Source organism: Pogoniulus pusillus, chromosome 22 (assembly GCF_015220805.1).
Source record: "Pogoniulus pusillus isolate bPogPus1 chromosome 22, bPogPus1.pri, whole genome shotgun sequence".
NCBI lineage: Eukaryota > Metazoa > Chordata > Aves > Piciformes > Lybiidae > Pogoniulus > Pogoniulus pusillus.
Window position 1 is genome coordinate 22,729,779 of NC_087285.1, and position 16,548 is coordinate 22,746,326.

The 16,548-nt window shown below is 53.9% G+C and overlaps 1 long non-coding RNA gene across 1 annotated transcript; it reads right to left on the reverse strand.

The window, feature by feature from the left end:
• Nucleotides 1-2,221: 2,221 nt before the first annotated feature.
• On the reverse strand, nucleotides 2,222-15,917 carry LOC135185043 (uncharacterized). The gene is made up of 3 exons (XR_010306342.1): nucleotides 15,640-15,917; nucleotides 4,142-4,265; nucleotides 2,222-2,518 (listed from the first exon to the last, which is right to left on the reverse strand). It is a non-coding gene; the product is annotated as an uncharacterized LOC135185043 (long non-coding RNA).
• Nucleotides 15,918-16,548: the final 631 nt, after the last annotated feature.

A 16,548-nucleotide genomic window follows, 5' to 3' on the forward strand; every position in this document is an offset into this window, starting at 1 on the left:
CTCCCCGGTCTCCCCAGTTCAGGAGAGACAGGGACCTGTTGAAGAGCCACGAGGATGACTGGGGGAGTTGAGCATCTCCCCTGTGGAGAGAGATTGAGAGCCCTGGGGCTGTTTAGCCTGAAGAAAAGAAGGCTGAGAGGGGACCTGATCGATGTCTATACATATCTGAGGGGTGGGGGGCAAGTGGAGGGGGCTAAGCTCTTTTGGGAGGTGCACAGGTATAAGACAAGGAGTAACAGGTGCAAGCTTGAACACAGAAGGTTTTGCCTCAATACAAGGAGAAACTTCTTTACAGGGAGGGTCACAGAGCGCTGGGACAGGCTGCCCAGAGAGGTTGTGCAGTCTCCTTCTCTGGAGCCTTTTCAAGCCCACCTGGATGCATTCCTGTATGGACTACCCTGGGTGATCCTGCTTTGGCAAGGGGGTTGGACTCGATGATCTCTGGAGGTCCCTTCCAGCCTCTAATGCAATTCTGTGGAGCAGGGGAGCCCAAGTGTGCCGTGCCCGGGGGTGGTGGCATCTGCCCTGGCATAGCCTGGGGAGCTGCACGCTGCAAGCCTGGCTGCTGGAGGAGAAATAAACAAGCAGGGTGAGTCAGAAAGGTAGCAGTGTGCAGGGGACAGGTACTTATGCAGACAGCCTCCTAACACCCAGCCAGCCAGAGCTGATAAGCTCCTAGGCCAGCTGGAGGCTTGTTCATCCTGCTGCTGAGAGAAGGAGGAGGAGTAGGAGAGCTTTAGGATAACAGTTAAAAAACAAGAAGGAAGAGCAGAGCAGCTCTGGGAAGCATGTACAGTGCTGCCTGCCTTGCAGACCCCTCTGCAGCCCCCTGCCATGGCAGTATGACCTGTGCTGCCCAGCACCAGTGGCCATGCCCAGCTGTGCTCTCAGAAGCATCCTCCCCTGCTGATGCAGGTTAGCACGTGTCATGGTGCCCACCACCAGTACCTCCTGGGGTGGTGAGAACCTACCAGTGTGCATGTCCCTGCACACCCATGGCAGCAAAGGCATCAGCCATGCAGCAAAACTCCTCAGGTTAGAGAGGCAGCAAGGCAGAGGCTACGTCCTTCCCCCAGTCTGGTCCCCACCGCTCTCCTCACCTCTCTGCTGACCAGCCCCTCCAGGAACATAGATGGGAGGCCAATGATACCCCTGCAGTGCTGCTGGGGATCCCCCAGGAAGCTTCATCTCCGGCCTGCTGGTGAGCAGATAGAGGAGGGTTAAAATAATCAAGCTTAAGCAGCTGAAATCCAAACTGGAATAGGTAATGGGGTCAGAAACCAAACACCGCAGCCAGGGCACAGCTGGGGGGCCTGGAGGGCCCCATGGACAGGGTACCACACACCCCCCGGGCAGGCTGAGCCAGGAGCCAGGATGCTGTCCAAAACAGAGTCTCCCAGCTCCGCTGATTTTCTGATGCTGGGAAACATGTGAAAGGCTCCAGCCCCTACAGCTGGGTGGCTCCCTTTCCCCCACTGCATCCATCACAAGGCTGAGTTGTAGAAGAACAGGTTTTGCTGCCCAGAGCTCCATCAGTATCCAGTCTCAGCACTGCCAGCAGCTCAGGGGGCGCAGGACACCTCCCTGTTCCTGTAGCAAAGAATGATAACATTGTGTTGGTTGGGAAAGACCTTGAAGATCAGGTCCAACCGTTCCCTAACTCTCCCAAGGCCATGCCCCCCAACACCACATCTGTGCATCTTTGAAACACCTCTGAGGATGAGGATTCAGCCACCTCCCTGGGCAGCCTGGCCCAGTGTTTCAGAATCCTTTCAGTGAAGAAGTTTCTTCTCAGGTCCAACCTGAACCCCTCCTGGTCCAACTTGAGGCTGCTTCCTCTCATCCTGCCACTTGTTACTGGAAGGCGATGGACACTCACCAGACACAAGCTCCCGGCCTTCATCCCACACTGGCTCTGCCAGCACCTTCACCTGGCTCACCCCTGGCAGGGAGAGTGCCCGGGAGCAGCAAGGAGAGGCAGGGATGGCTGGGTTCAGGCACTGCTCGTTCCGCCTGCCGCTCAGGGTTCCAGCTCCCCGTGGTGACGCAACGCTCCGATGGTGAGAAGCCAAAGCTTGCCCTTCCCTGAGGTATTCCCTGGGGAAGAAAGCACTGCTGCAATGTAACACTGCAAATGGAAGCATGCTGGTGATTCACCGAGAGAACGCCTCTCCCTTCTGGCCGTGCGGCCAGGCAGAGACAACGCTGCGAGCTTCGAAAGGAAAACTGAAAAAGCCTTTAATTAATCCCTGGAGGCTACACTGCGCCAGGCAGGCGCAGGACTTCTCCTCTGCCTCCTTTTTGCAGCCAGAACATGCTGCTGCCTTCCTGCCCCAGCTCTTCCCAGGGGATTCTCCAGTCCGCACGCGGAGGAGAATCCAAAGCCTTTTTGCTTGGAGGGGGGAAGGGAGAGAGTAGCTTCCAGGGAAACGTCACTGCAGTCCCGGGGCAGCCAGGAGACCAGGAACCTTCTCTGCTGTTTCCCAGATCGATGCAGGCTTTTGGGAGCTTCTACCTGCTGGGAGAAAACTTTCGAAGTTGAAGGTCAGGTTTGTTTGCCTTCCACCCTGACAGACACAAACTGTTCTGCAATAATCAGGAAGTCTCTTTTATCAGAGTCCATTCGATTCATAAGATAAGAGCATGGAAAGACAAACAGTGGTGCTGGGTGCAAGCGCTGGCACTCGCAGGCAGCACTTTGCTTGGACAGGCATTGTTCCTGGGTGTCTCTTCTTTCTAGAAGGCGGGAGGGGCAGGATACAGAACCGCTCTGCTTCTCACGGGGGGCTGGTGATGGTGAGAGAGAGCAACATCTCTGATGGCTCCTGCAGAAACCGCTCCAGCCTGGGAGCATCCCAGGATAGGAAGCCAGAGCTTAGCCTCCAACAGGAGGCAGAGGAGCGCAGCTCCTGGCTGGGCTTGCTCAGAGACAGCTACCTGAGCGGGTTCCTTTGCAAAGGCACGGGGCAAATACAGACCTTGTGCAGGGATCCACAGCAGCTGGCACAGCCAAATGGCCTTGCTCAGAAAACGCACTGGAAAAAAGAAATCTTCACTAACAGAGGGAAACCTGCTGCAGGAAAGATCCAGTGCTGGCCCTACACTCAGTCTGCAAGGCCTGAAGGAAAAGCAGCAGGAACTGCAGCAGAGGAGCTCTGGTCCTGCATCTCACAGAGCAGAGGCTCACCACACCAGAGGCCACCTCAGCCGCAGGCCAGAAAGCTGCATCAGCCTTACTGACCCTTTTTTCAACCAAGGACTTGTAAAGTTCAGCAGTCAGCTGCTGGGACAAGCTCAGCTTAGTGATTTCTGATGGGACAGGAGAACGAGGTGGAAATTCCATTTGCCAGCACCATGGACTCCCTTCATGCAGTGCCATGGCTATAGAGATGACACACGGGAGTAAAATGGGCAGTAAGGGGCCAGGCAGTTTGGAAATAGCTAAGGGAGAACCTAGGCTTGGAAAGAAAACTCTCAGCAGCAACAGATTTGCAGGGTCAGTCGTGGGAAGGAGCAGAAAACCTGAGCACTTGCTGCAGACACCTCTGCCACTGCCCTGTGGGGAGCTGCACTTCTGGCTGGAGCTGGAGCTGCAGACTGTGCTCTGTGTTGGTGCTGACTCTAGAGTGAGGGAAATTCAGCCTCTGGAGCACTAAGTTACCATTTTAACCAAATGCCTGCACTTTGTCTTGGTGGGAGATGGAGAGCAAGACCCTGCTTTTCACAGTAAATAAAAACTGTTGGCTCTGTCACAGGTCTTCTGGTTCCTCTCCTCTATGGGTGCCTCTTCCCTTCCACAGAGGCACACACTCCTCCAGGAAGCTTCTGCACATACAGCAGTCACAGAATGCCTTGGGTTGGAAGGGACCTTAAAGCTCATCCAGTTCCAAACTCTCTGCCATGGGCAGGGACACCTCCCACTAGCCCAGGCTGCTCAAAGCCTCATCCAGTCTGGTCTTAAACACTTCTAGGGCTGAGGGGCCCACAGCTTCCCTGGGCACCCCCTTCCAGTATCTCACCACCCTCACAGTAAAGAACTTATTCCTGATGTCCAACTGAAATCTGCCCTGCTCTGGTTTCAAACCACTGCCCCACATGATAATTACAACCATAAGATGGCTCCAGGGAACAGTGTCCTTACCTCCACCTGAGGACACAGAAGCACACAAAATTTTGCTCCAGCCATTTAGATGTCCAAGGCCAAAGTCAGGAAGAACCCAGCCTGGCCATGAGCTGTGTCCACCACCTGGCTCCAATGATCTTCTCTACAAACAAATGTAAAGTGCAAGTCTAGTTAAGCCTTAGGCTCAGCCCTGTGATACCAACCAAAGGTCTGTGTCACTGCACAACTGCAACTTAGGAGTTGGGCAGAGAGCCACTGCAGGTCACACAGATCCAGGCCAGCCATCTAATGCTGGGCATTCTCCACCTAAACTAAGGAGAAACTTCTTTGCCATGAGTGTGCTGCAGCCCTGAAGAAGGCTGCCCAGAGAGGTTGTGGAGTCTCTGTCTCCAAAGAGATTCCAACCCCAGATGGCCATTGTGATGCTGGCCGCCCTGCTATGGGCACCTCTGCTGTAGCAGGGGGTTGGACTGGGTGAACTCCAGAGGTCCTTGTCAGCCCCCACCAAGCTGGGACTCTGGGCTCTGGGGGAGGACTGTTTACAAGGGATGAGGGGCAGTGGTTTGAAACTGGAGCAGGGATTTAGGCTGGACATGAGGAGGAAGTTCTGCACCATGAGGGTGGTGAAATAGTGGAACAGATTGCCCAGAGAGGTGGTAGAAGCCCCTGGAGACATTCAAGGTCAAACTTTATTGGACCATGAGCAACCTGATCTGGTTAAAGATGTCCTTGCTGGCTGCAGGGGGTTGGACAAGATGACTCTGAGGGTCCCTTCCCACCCAATGCATTCTGTGATTTACACTGTGCACCCCCTTGAGCCCACTTCAAGGAGCAGCCTGAGTTGCTGAACCCCTTAAGTCCACAATGTCACTGCAGTGAGCAGCAGTACCCTGCAGGTCTGAGATGCTGAGCAGCAGCAGCAAGCTCAGGTCCGGGCAGTGGCCATGGGAGATGCCTGCTCTGATAACCCAAGAGTTGTCTGCACAGAGCTGGGGCTCAGTGGCTTTCGAAGTGCAGCCGTGGCCACAAAGGCTCTCACACCCTGCTCCCAGCAAAGCTCATCCCCCCTGCCCAGCACTGCAGCAGCCTTACCACAGCACACCTGCAGCACTCGCTGTCTGCAGAGGCAGCTACTGCTCACCCACCTGCTCCTTCTGCAAAGGGGCTCTCGGCCCTGGGGGGCAGGGTGAGGAGGCTGGATCGGGGCTGCAGGAGATGCCCATCCTTGTGTGCCACCTGAGTTCAAAGCAGAGACCATCCCCAGAGCTCCTTTGGGGCCATATTTCATAAAATCATTGAATCATTTCAGTTGGAAAAGACCTCTAAGGTCACTGAGCCCAACTCTTGACCCAGCACCACCATGGCCATTGAACTAAGTCCCCAGCTGCCACGGCCAATACATTTCTTAAGCACCTCCAGGGACAGTGACTCCACCACCTCTCTGGGCAGCCTGTGCCAGACCTTGACAACCATTTTTGGGAAGAAACTGTTGCTTCATGTTCAACCTAAACCTCTTCTGGCCCAACTTGAGACAGCTTCCTCTCATTCTGTCACTTGAACCTAGGGAGCAGAGTCCAGCCCCCAGCTGATTCCAGCCTCCTTTCAGGGAGCTGCAGAGAGCAATGAGGTCTGCTCCAATCTCCTCTTTTCGAGACTAAACAGCCCCAGTTCTCTCAGCTGCTTCTCTAAACCCTCCACTTTCCATCAGAGTGCTCCTTAACTATCCCCACCCCACCTGAAGCTCAGGTCCTCCTCGTGAAAGCCCAGGGAAACTCGGAGCCAAAGCTGTGATTCTCCAGACAGAGAATTAAACCCAAGTAAGATGGCTCCCAACTGGGGAAGGATCACAGGGCAGTCTGCTCTTCTGGAGGAGGCATTGGTGGCTCTTGAAGGGCATGGATTGGCTTAACTCAGGCAGGGAACAAACTGCTGCTGCCCTGCAGCCAGGGCTTGACTCCTGCTTCCAGCACACCACGCTGGGACTTGCTCTCCAAGTCAGATACAAATCTCCCACCCATCTCCAGTTGTCCCACAGCCTGGATTTGGACCCTAACATGAACAAATCAGAAAGTTCTGGGAAACCAGAATTTTTTTTCCAACCAAGTAAATTAAGGAAGGAAAACAAATCTACTTCTTGATGTCTGTAGGTGTAAGGATTTGGGGCAGGAGAAAGAAGGATCTGATCATCTTCTGCAGTTGATAAGACACATACAGGAACATCTCCAGTGAAAGACTTGTCTGGGCATTATTCTGCACCCTGACAGCCAGGGCATGTCCCTCGATTGCATCTTTTCTCAGGAAGAGGTAACCTGCTCGGGGGTTTGGAAGAACCCAGCTAAGCTATTTTTGTATTATTCCCCCCCCTCCCCAGACCATTGCCATTTTTTGAGTGATGGCCAAAGGATAAACCACCGCGAGACAGCATTTGCTCGGAGCACTTTTCTGCTCTGAGCTTCTGGAAGCAGCAAAAGCAAGTTTATGCCTGAAGCTGGTGTCAGAGGAGGAACCAGGCAGAAGAGCCAGGATACCACCCACGGGCACCCATGCCTGGGGACTGGGTAAGTTCACAGAGTCGCTGAATGGCAGGGGTTGGAAGGGACCTCTGGAGATCATCCAGGCCAATGCCCCTGCCCAGGCATCTTCACCTAAAGAAGGTCACACAGGAATGCATCCAGGCAGGTTTTGAATGTCTGCAGATGGAAACTCCACCACCTCTCTGGGCAGCCTGCTCCAGGGCACTAACACCCTTCAACTGAAGTTCCTCCTCATGCTCAGATGGAACTTCTGATGTTCCAGTTTGTGCCTGCTGCCACCTGCCCTGTCACAGAAGGAAGCCTGGTCCCAGCCAGCAGCGATGTAACAGTCTGCTAACCAAAGAACCAGAACAGATACTCAAATCGCTCACAAAGGTGGCAGCAGCTCTCTGGAAGAGCTCAGGGCTCTGCTTCCCACCCCTCTGGTAAGCTGGGTGTAGGTAGTTTCCTGCCATCCTCCCTCTTTCCCCCTTTTCCCTCACTCAGCAATATCCCATCCTTCCTCTTAGGCCCACAGTCTTCATCCACCACCTGCAGCCAGGATTCCTTTGGGACCACTTGCAGAGTTTGCTCTTTTAACATCCCTAAGCCCTTTCTCTCCAGTACAAGCCAAACCCTTGTCCCAGGCACCCCCTCCTCCATCGGCTGCTCTAATCTTTGGCTCTAGCAGCTGCCCTCAAGCCCACGTCACTTCTCCATCACTCTGCACACCTGACAAGCTCCTGGCTGCCTCTTTATTCCTGTTACTTCCCACTGGATGAGCCTACGCCTGTCTGCCATGCGGCCAGCCATAACCTTTGCCCCACCAGCCTCCCTGATCCGCCCGCAGCTCCTTGCCTAGGAGCAGGCTCAGTTCTTTCAAGCCTGGGAAAAGCTGCCCGATAAGATCTGCAGAACCTCTCCTTCCTCTGCCCCAAACTCATCCCCACGGCTCCCTGCTGCCAGCCCCTCCGGACACAGCCCTGCCAATGGCTGGGCAACAGAGGAGCTGTGATTTTCTTTCCTGCTTTCCTTGCTGCCTACCTGTGCTCCCAGCAAAGCATCACTGGAGCCAGGTTGCACCAAAAAGGGTCCTTGCTTTAGAGATTTGGAATTTTTTTGTCTTTCTTATGTCATATGCCCTATCCCCATGGCACATGCCCTATCCCCACGGCATGTCATGCCTGCAGAACACACGACCCTCAGGGCAGGGGGTGCCTTTTATTTTTCTCCTGTTCTTGCAGAGCACCCAGCACAGACATGGCTCCACTCCCTGCATGTGCTCCCCATAAACACCCAGTAACAGCCCCTTCCAAGAGGGCATTGGCAGAGCTGGGAATGGCCAACGAGCTGCAGCTGGCACAGGGCGGGAGGGTGAGATCAGATCAGCTGGACAAAGAAAAGACAACAAAGCTGGGGAAGGGTCTGGAGAACAGGGCTGGTGAGGAGCATCTGAGGGAGCTGGGGGTGTTCAGCCTGGATAAGAGGCTGAAGGGAGACCTCGTTGCTCTCTACAACTCTGAGAGGAGATTGGAAGGAGGTGGGAGCCAGTCTCTTCTCCCAAAGAACAAGAGGCAGGACAAGAGGGAATGGTCTCAAGTTGCACCAAGGGAGGTTTAGGTTGGACGTGAGGAACAATTTCCTCCCCAAAAGGGTTGTCAAGCTCTGGACCAGGCTGCCCAGGGCAGTGGCAAAGTCCCCGTCCCTGGAGGGGTTTGAAAGCTGTGCAGATGCAGTGCTGAGGGAGATGGTCTAGTGGTGCCTGGCAGTGCTGATGATCTTAAAGGTCTCTTCCAGCCGAAACGATTCTGTAATCCTACAAGAGCTGAGAGCACTGAAACTGGTGATACCAGGTGTGGGAGCAAGCGAGCACCAGCACTTGCAGCGACCTCTGCACTTCCCCTGCTGCAGCTCAGCACAGAGGTCTCAGACACGTCCTGCTTTCCCCACACTGCAAGCAAACTTTCCTGTCAGCAAATCCAGCGCCTTCAGCCTTCCCTTCTAAACCCAGCCCAGATTACAACAGCTCAAATGCCAGAGCCAATTATCAAGAGGAAGCTGCCCAGAAACCAGCCAAGATGTGCATCTGCCACCCATTTTCCACAACCATCCTCAGGGCTGCAGCAAGTCTTCCCCCAGAAGCAGGGAGCTGGCTGGCACTTGGGCCAGCCCTGAATTACAGCCTGGTGCAAAAACTTCCCTTGTGGTTGCAAAAAAGAAAGGCTGTAACCCCCCCGATTTTAAATGATGCCCAGGGGGGTATTTAAAGACCAGGCAGCCAAATTCCACCCAGCTTGCTGGAGCACTGGTGGGGCTGCAGAGCAGATAAGAGACCGTGGTATTTGGCCAATTCCTTGTACCCATCATTACAGAATATTGATGTCGTTTTGACTCCACAGATATTCTGGCACAGCCGCTGAAGTTGCACTGATTTAAGTTGATAGAGTGCAGCGGTGCCAAGCAATCAGGTAATTGATCAGCTGCCTGGGCTGCACTTCAGCCTGCAATTTCCAGCCCAGTCTGAGCGGTCAGCCATCCCATAATTGGTTGCAAATGTCCCTCCTTCCCTCTGTTTGTTTTGGTAAGCGGCGCTTTCATTAACACTGCGGAGCCAAGCAAATAAATGTGTCTGCAGTGCTGGACCCAAGGCAGAGGAGAGTGGAGGACCGGCTGGGGCGGTGCAGTGTCCTGCAGCCAGCAGCAGCCTCTCACAGATCCTCCCTGGGGTGCCCCAGCAGAGTGGCACAAAGGACTCGGCCGGCGCCGCGCTGGGTGAAACACGGAGTGCAGCTTATGCCCGCCTAAGGCCCTTGTCTACAGGTTTATTAAGCCAACTCCTGATCATAGAATCAAGCAGGTTGGAAGAGACCTCCAAGATCATCCAGTCCAACCTATCCCCCAGCCCTATCCAGTCAACCAGACCATGGCACTGAGTGCCTCAGCCAGGCTTCCCTTGAACACCTCCGGGGACAGTGCCTCCACCACCTCCCTGGGCAGCCCATTCCAACACCAATCACTCTCTCTGTGAAGAACTTCTTCCTAACATCCAGCCTAGACCTACCCCGGCACAACTTGAGACTGTGTCCCCTTGTTCTATTGTCTTCACTTAGAATATGGTCCTTGGATGTCCCTGCTAAGGGGGGAAACGGGTCCTCTGCCATGGAGGGCAGCAGTTGGGCATCTGAAAGAGTGTGCCCAGCAGCACCAGGGAAGTGACCACGCTCCTGCCCTGGCACTGGCAGGGCCACACCGCAGGTACTGGGTTCACTTTGGGGCCCCTCCCTCAAGCACTGTATCCACCAGTACGCACAATTATTTGGACAGGAGAGGTGCAGCAGTGTGCTGCTGTGGCAGCACCTGCCACCTCAGACAGCTCTGGACGTCACCAGATTGTCACCTGCCTCTTCTGGTTGCCAACAGACAGGTTAAATATTGTTCTCAGGGTGCATGATTCCACAGTACCTGCTTTTAATGCATCTTCCATCGCTTCTTTTGCCTCGTTCCATCAATGTCAAGTCATCTCTGGCTATACTCTAAACATCTGGAGCTGTGTTAGAGGAGCAGTGGTTATCTGGTGCCTTCCCAGCAAGGCAGCACCGTTGCAGCCCTTCCACACTGAGTCTCCACAATGCCGGAGAGGAGCAAAGGCAAAACCCCCGAAAACAGTAACATCAAAAAAGAATAAAGGCCTTGAGTCAGGAGAGAAGAACTAATCCATTATTTTCAACTATTTCCAGCACTTTATACCTTTGATACTTTGGATTCTGCCAAACAGAGCCATTGTTTTCCTCCTGATAGCTCCCTGCAAACATCCGACAATGGCTTACTGCAGTGTGAATACAATTAAAGACTAAGCTCCTTAACCCATGTGTGTTCTTTGAGCCATCCCCTTTAAACCTCCAGGATGCCAGCGCGGTGCAAACAGCCACACTTCATTAGCTGGTTCTTAAACCTGTCCACAGGAGAAACTGCAACGAGACTCTTCCATACTTTATTTTTTTAAACGGCTTTTACTGCTGCAGACTTGGAAGGGCTCTGGCTTGCTGCTCTGCAGAGCCCCAGGGCTGCCTGCAGCACAAGCCCTGCAGCAACCACTCTTGGAATGATCACACAATCACGGAACGGTAGGCCTTGGAAGGCACCCCTGGAGATCTAGTCCACCTCCCCTGCTGACACAGGTATGCCTAGATCAGGTTGCATAGGATCACATCCAGCTGGGTTTTGAGTCTCCAGAGGAGAATCTACAGCCTCTCTGGGCAGCCTGCTCCAGTGCTTCAGCACCCTCGAAGGAATTTCTCCTTAAGTTCAAGTGAAACCTCCCGTGTTCCAGTTTGTACCTGATGCATCTTGTCCTGCCACTGAGAGGAGCCCAGACCTATCTCCTTGCTCCCTACAGGGCCTTTATCTCTTGCTGAGCATTGATCAGATCTCCTCTGGGGATACTCTTCTTCAGGTTCAACAGCCCCAGGGCTCCCAGCCTCTTCTCCTCACAGAGGTGCTCCAGGCCCCTCAGCTTCTTCAAAGCCTCCAATGGACTTTCTCCAGAGTTTCCTGTCTCTCTTGAACCGGGGAGCCCACCATTGGACACATGGTGTTGTGTGACTGAAGAAGTGGTGGACAAAGCATCAGTCCCTGAACATTCAGGGCATGCATAGCTGGGGCTGAGGGCTGTGAGTTTGTACATGCCTTATGCATGTCACCACTCAGCAAATCACCCAGAGAAGCAGGTTCGTAAATCATTAGCATTTGCTATGCCCTGCTGCACGTGGAACCCAGGACAAACTCCCTCCTGGTAAGAGCCTGTCCTGCAACAACTCCTCGGACTACTTCCTGCTGTCACTGGGGTCACAGAAGCCATCATGATGCTTGATGTGAGCCAGCAGCAGACACCTTCCCCCTGTACTTCATTCCCAAAGTGCTCTTCAGTGCCAGCGTCCAGTGCCAAGCCCTCTTCCGCCTCCCATCCCAACCTGGTCAACAGTAGCTCCTCCCCACATCTCTGACTACCTCTATCTCTTCAAACTGCTTCTTCTGAATCCTGAATCCCAGCTCCACAGGAGAACAGCCTCCCCAGAAGCCAGCACAATGCTCCCAGTGAAGCATGCAGCAAACCAGGAGATGGCTTTGCATGCAAAGTACAAAATCAGTCTGTCCCAGCCAACTGGAGGTGATGCATTAACTGAGCCATGAATGTTTTCTCCCCTAGCTCTTCATGGGCAGGGAGTTTGGGCTGGTTCACAACAGTTCCAGAAGGCAGACATGTGAAGGAAACATGCACCAGCTTTCAATGCTCTGTCAAGGGCAGCAGCTTGGCAGGAGCCTTGCTGAAGCAGCAGCGAGCATCTCCCGCTCCCAGCACAGCACTGCCAGTGACTAAGCACTTTCTACAAACCAAGCTGCAGCAGAGTGCAGGAGCCCAGCAATAAACTGGAGATGTAAACCAATAATACCATGGTGGGCTTAATGTTCAGAAGGTCACAGATAAGTGTAATAGGCACTCTGATGTTGAGACTTGTAGCTCAGTTTCCAATCATTTTGGCTCTGTTTGATGTCTTAGAGCATTAGAGACCAGAATTAAACTGTGCAATTAAAACACAGCAAAGCACCAATCTGATCTTATTTTTACTCCTTGCCCTACTGCTTCACCTTCTCCTCCGAGCCTTCATCTCCCAAAAGCATGTGCCATTGCCTGTCTGGGCTTTGGTACCAGTTTTTGCCTGCTGGGGTGTCAGTAGTGGTCCAGCTCCCCATCCTGCTCCGTTTAGCAGGCAAGGTCACCAGAGCAGCTGTTCCTGGGAACCGGCAGCACGCTGGTGCTGACACCCTGCCCAGCACCACCAGCACCAATAACACCCAAGGCTTTTGCACAACGCATCTGAAATGCCTGAGAGTGCCTCTGCAGCTGGCACAGGATGAGCCCTGCTTATTCATTTACTCTGTCTCCTTATTACTTTGTTTAGATTGGTACAGATTAATCCAACTAATTAGCACCATCACCTGCAGCACATGGAGGCCCTGGCTCTGAGGGGCTATTGTGCTGCACTAAGTGTAATCCTTCTTAAACCATCCTGTGCTCCTGCCTACCAATTTTCCACGATTACATCTGTGTAGCACATCAGCACCGAGGGCCCTGCAGCCTTTGATGTCCCTGTGCTGAAGGGGAGGTCTCCAGAGCAGGGACAGCTTTGCCCTGCTGGGTCTCCTGGGGCTTGAGCAGTTTGTCACACGCGTTCAGCACCGAGCGGGACCAGGCACCCTGCCTGGAAGTGACAGACATTCCCACAGCAAGATTAATGGGAACCTGACAAAGTTCCATCTGCCTATCACCATGCCACGGGTTTGTCAGGAGAAGGCAGTTTCCTGGCGTTTCTAAACCTGTAACAAGTACAGCATGGCTCAGGACAAGGCAAGCTCTCCTTCTTGACAAGGACCAGCTCTGGATGCTTTTCAAGGAGAATCATAGAATGCTGGGGGTTGGAAGGGACCTCTGGGAATCACTCAGTCCAACCCCCATTGCTAAAGCAGGGCACTCACAGCAGCTTGCCCAGCATCACCATGCCCAGGAGGGTCTGGAATCTCTCCAGAGAAGGAGACTCCACAACCTCTCTGGGCAGCCTGCTCCAGGGCTCCTCCACCCTCAAAGTAAAGACACTTCTCCCTAAGCTCAAGTGAAGCCTCCTGTGTTCTAGTCTGAACCCCCCCTTGTCCTACCACTGGCCACTCAGCCTCGTCCTCATGTCCTCTGCCCCTTAGACATTTAGATGCACTCATAAGATCTCCTCTCAGGCTGCTCTTCTCCAGTCCAAAGAGCCTCAGGGCTCACTGGTCCAGCCCAGCACTGGTCACATTAGCAACAGGCAATGCTGAGGGCACAAAATGCAGGTGCTTCAGTGCTGCCCAGGCTGTGCTGTGCTGGAGCCAAGGGCAAGATCTCTGGATGCAGAAAAGCATCCCACTGCAGCAGTACCCCCAGCAGCGCTGGCAGCTGAGGGAGGGATTCCCCTATCAACGCTTTGCCCAGCTGCTGTCCTTTGCTGCTGGCATCCCAAAGTGTTTCATCACTGGGGAATAACAGACTTAATCCACACGTGGCAGCATATCTTGTCACTACCAGATTACCTTGCAAGCCAACACTGTGCTGATCAAGCACCCAAAGAATCCAGCTCCTACAGCTAGCAACCCATAACACTCCTGCCACACAGCCAAGGGCCTGAACCTTGGATCTGGTGTTGCTTGGGAGGTCAGCAAGAGGATCACATTTTAGAGCAAGGCCACCATGACAGCAAGGGTGAAAATAAGACCTGGCAATTGTGATGCTGCTGAGCTTGGTGGAGCCTGGGGCCAGTGGGACCCAGAAGGAACTGTTTTCATCTCACAGCCTCAGGTTTTGCCTAACTCAAGTCTGAGTCCCTGTATCCAGCAACAGTGCCAGAAAGAATTCTACTGGAGAAGAATGCAGCTTTGTGCCACTTTGGAGTGGGGGTTAACTTACTACACATGGCTTGTGGACAGGGAAACTGAGGCTCAGAAGGAGAGCGTTGTGCTTACAGCTGAGGGATCCCACTGTCTCATCAGGCCCATGGGAAAAGTCTCAGTGCTGCATTACACAATGTCAGGTGTGTCCACAGAGCTCTCCCTGCATCTCACTTCTACCCTAGGTTCAGAGGAGCTTGGTTCTCCTGCAGCTCAGCTGCCGACGGGCACCAAGCAGAGCTGCAAGAATTAGCCCAGCTCCACACGTCCAGTTAATCCCTGCTCTGCCAGAAGTACAGCGCCTAAACCCCAGCTCTGTTTTCAGAGGTGCTGCGTGCCTGCGCGGCGTCCAGAGCCACCTGAGGATCCCCACAAGTGCTGAAAGCCAGGGCACTGCTCCTCAGCCAGCGCTCGTCACTGCTGGGGGCAGCCGCGGAGCCCCCGGGCGCCGCCAGAGCTGACGCAGTGGCAGCCGAGCCGAGCCGTGCAGCGGGCTCTAGGAAGTCCTGCAGACATGGCTCGCTTCCCTGTGCCCTAGTTCCACATCTGCGGAATGGGGATAACCAGACACCCTGCTGCAGGGTGCTGAGCCGCTCGGTTATGGGGGGAGCTGCAGAAGCTCCGATAAACACCTGAGGAAGGAGGGCATTCGGTTCCACGCTAATAGAAGGCAGTCCACAAAAGCCTTTGCATTTTGGAGATGAAGGCTTGAGATAACCACAGGCACCTGAGAGAAAGATCCTCCCAGACCTTCCTCCACAGCCACCGATGTTCCTCTGCAGAGCAGGGCAGGCTGATACGGTGGGAAGGCAGGATTGGTTCTCTGCAGAGATGGGGAGCTGAGAGCCTTTGAGCTGCTGACTGGGTGAACTTTGCTTTCGCAGGGAGGAGGTTATGGTTTCAAAAGTAAGTGGCAGGGCTTTGGAGCTTGCTTTCAAGTTCAAATTAGGCCAAGTTTGGACAGACTGCAGATCTTTTTACCACTCTTGGCTGCCTCAAGTCCTCATCATATCACCCAAACAGTACAAAGAGGCTTTAGAAGAAACCCATCCCACACCTCCCAAGGCAGTTCCGGTCCTTTCCCTACAACAGGAAGGTGCTCAGCTCCTGCATTGCTGGGGCCTCCTATTCCTTGGGCCCAGAGACTCTCCTGCAAGACCCAGCAGATGCAGACAAAACAAATGCATGAACCTGAAGGGAAAGGGAAGAGATAACCTGTCCCTGCACAGGTGGTGCAGGAAAGCTTGTCTGGAATAATGAACCTTCCTTTAGGTTAAGGAGTCTGCTTCTGTGGGCAGCCACAGCTGGCAAGTCTCTGCAGCACAGCTCTAAGCCAGCAAAGCAGGAAAAAGCAGACTCAGACAGCAGCAGAGCTCCACCTGCTTGTACCTCGGCTGCTGAACGCGATCTTCAAGCTCTCCAGCTTGGTGCCCCTCAGGTGTTTCCTCCAAGGGGCTGCAGGAGGTCTGCTTTCACTAGTTACTGCTCCCAGACTCTCGGAAGGAGCCCATGGGCACCTCCTCCACTTACCACAAGCGCGGAAGCTCCTCTCTGGAGGGGTCTCAAGATTCCTGTAGCTCTCCGAGGATCAAAACGATGATGCAGGCTAATCCCCTTTCTCCTCCGGGACAACCAGCAAACAGGCAGCACAGGGACTTCAGGTGGAGCGTTTGGTTTTCCCCCCATGCTGTGCTGGGGGCTGTGATGAGAGAGGGAGGAAGAGAGAGGTGGGGAAAGCTGTCAATAACCCCACCCCAGGGCTATTAGCATCACCTGCCCTGTGTGTTACTTTGGCCGCAAAGGGGAGGTGCCTGAGGCGCAGAAATATCATGAGAAGTATTTCTGCTCCCCCTGACCTTGTCAGACCACCTTTGCTCCTGGTGGGATGTTTCATCTGCCCAACACACGGACCTATGCCTCTGGCTGGATGCCTCTGCAGGGTCAGGGCTGGCTGAACGCTACTCTCAGCAGCCTGCTGGAGCTGCAGCAGCTCTGTCAAAGCTGTGATCAAAGGTATTTGCTGAGCCGTATGTGTGAGGCAGATTTGTTAGCCGTGGAGCTGGCCTGGCCACCCAGCACAGGCCAGTCAGTCTGTGGGGCTGGAGGGATGAATTTACTCAAATACTGGATTGGAGATCAGGGGAAATTGCTTCACCAGAGGAGTGGTCAGGCACTGGGGATGCGGTTTAATAGCCATGGTGGTGGTGGGTCAAGATTCAGGCTTGATCTTGGAGGCGTTTTCCAACTGAAACAAGCTCATGATTCTAATGGAACAGCCATGGCTACAGTGTGCTGGGCAAGGCCAGCTTGAAGCAAGTATCCTGACAGAGCTGCTGCCCAGCTCCTGTCCACACAGGGAATGTTTAGTAGAAGGGAATGAGAGCTTAGAGCAGTGGAGAGAGCTGCCTCATACTGATGAAGCTATCTCCAACAACAAAA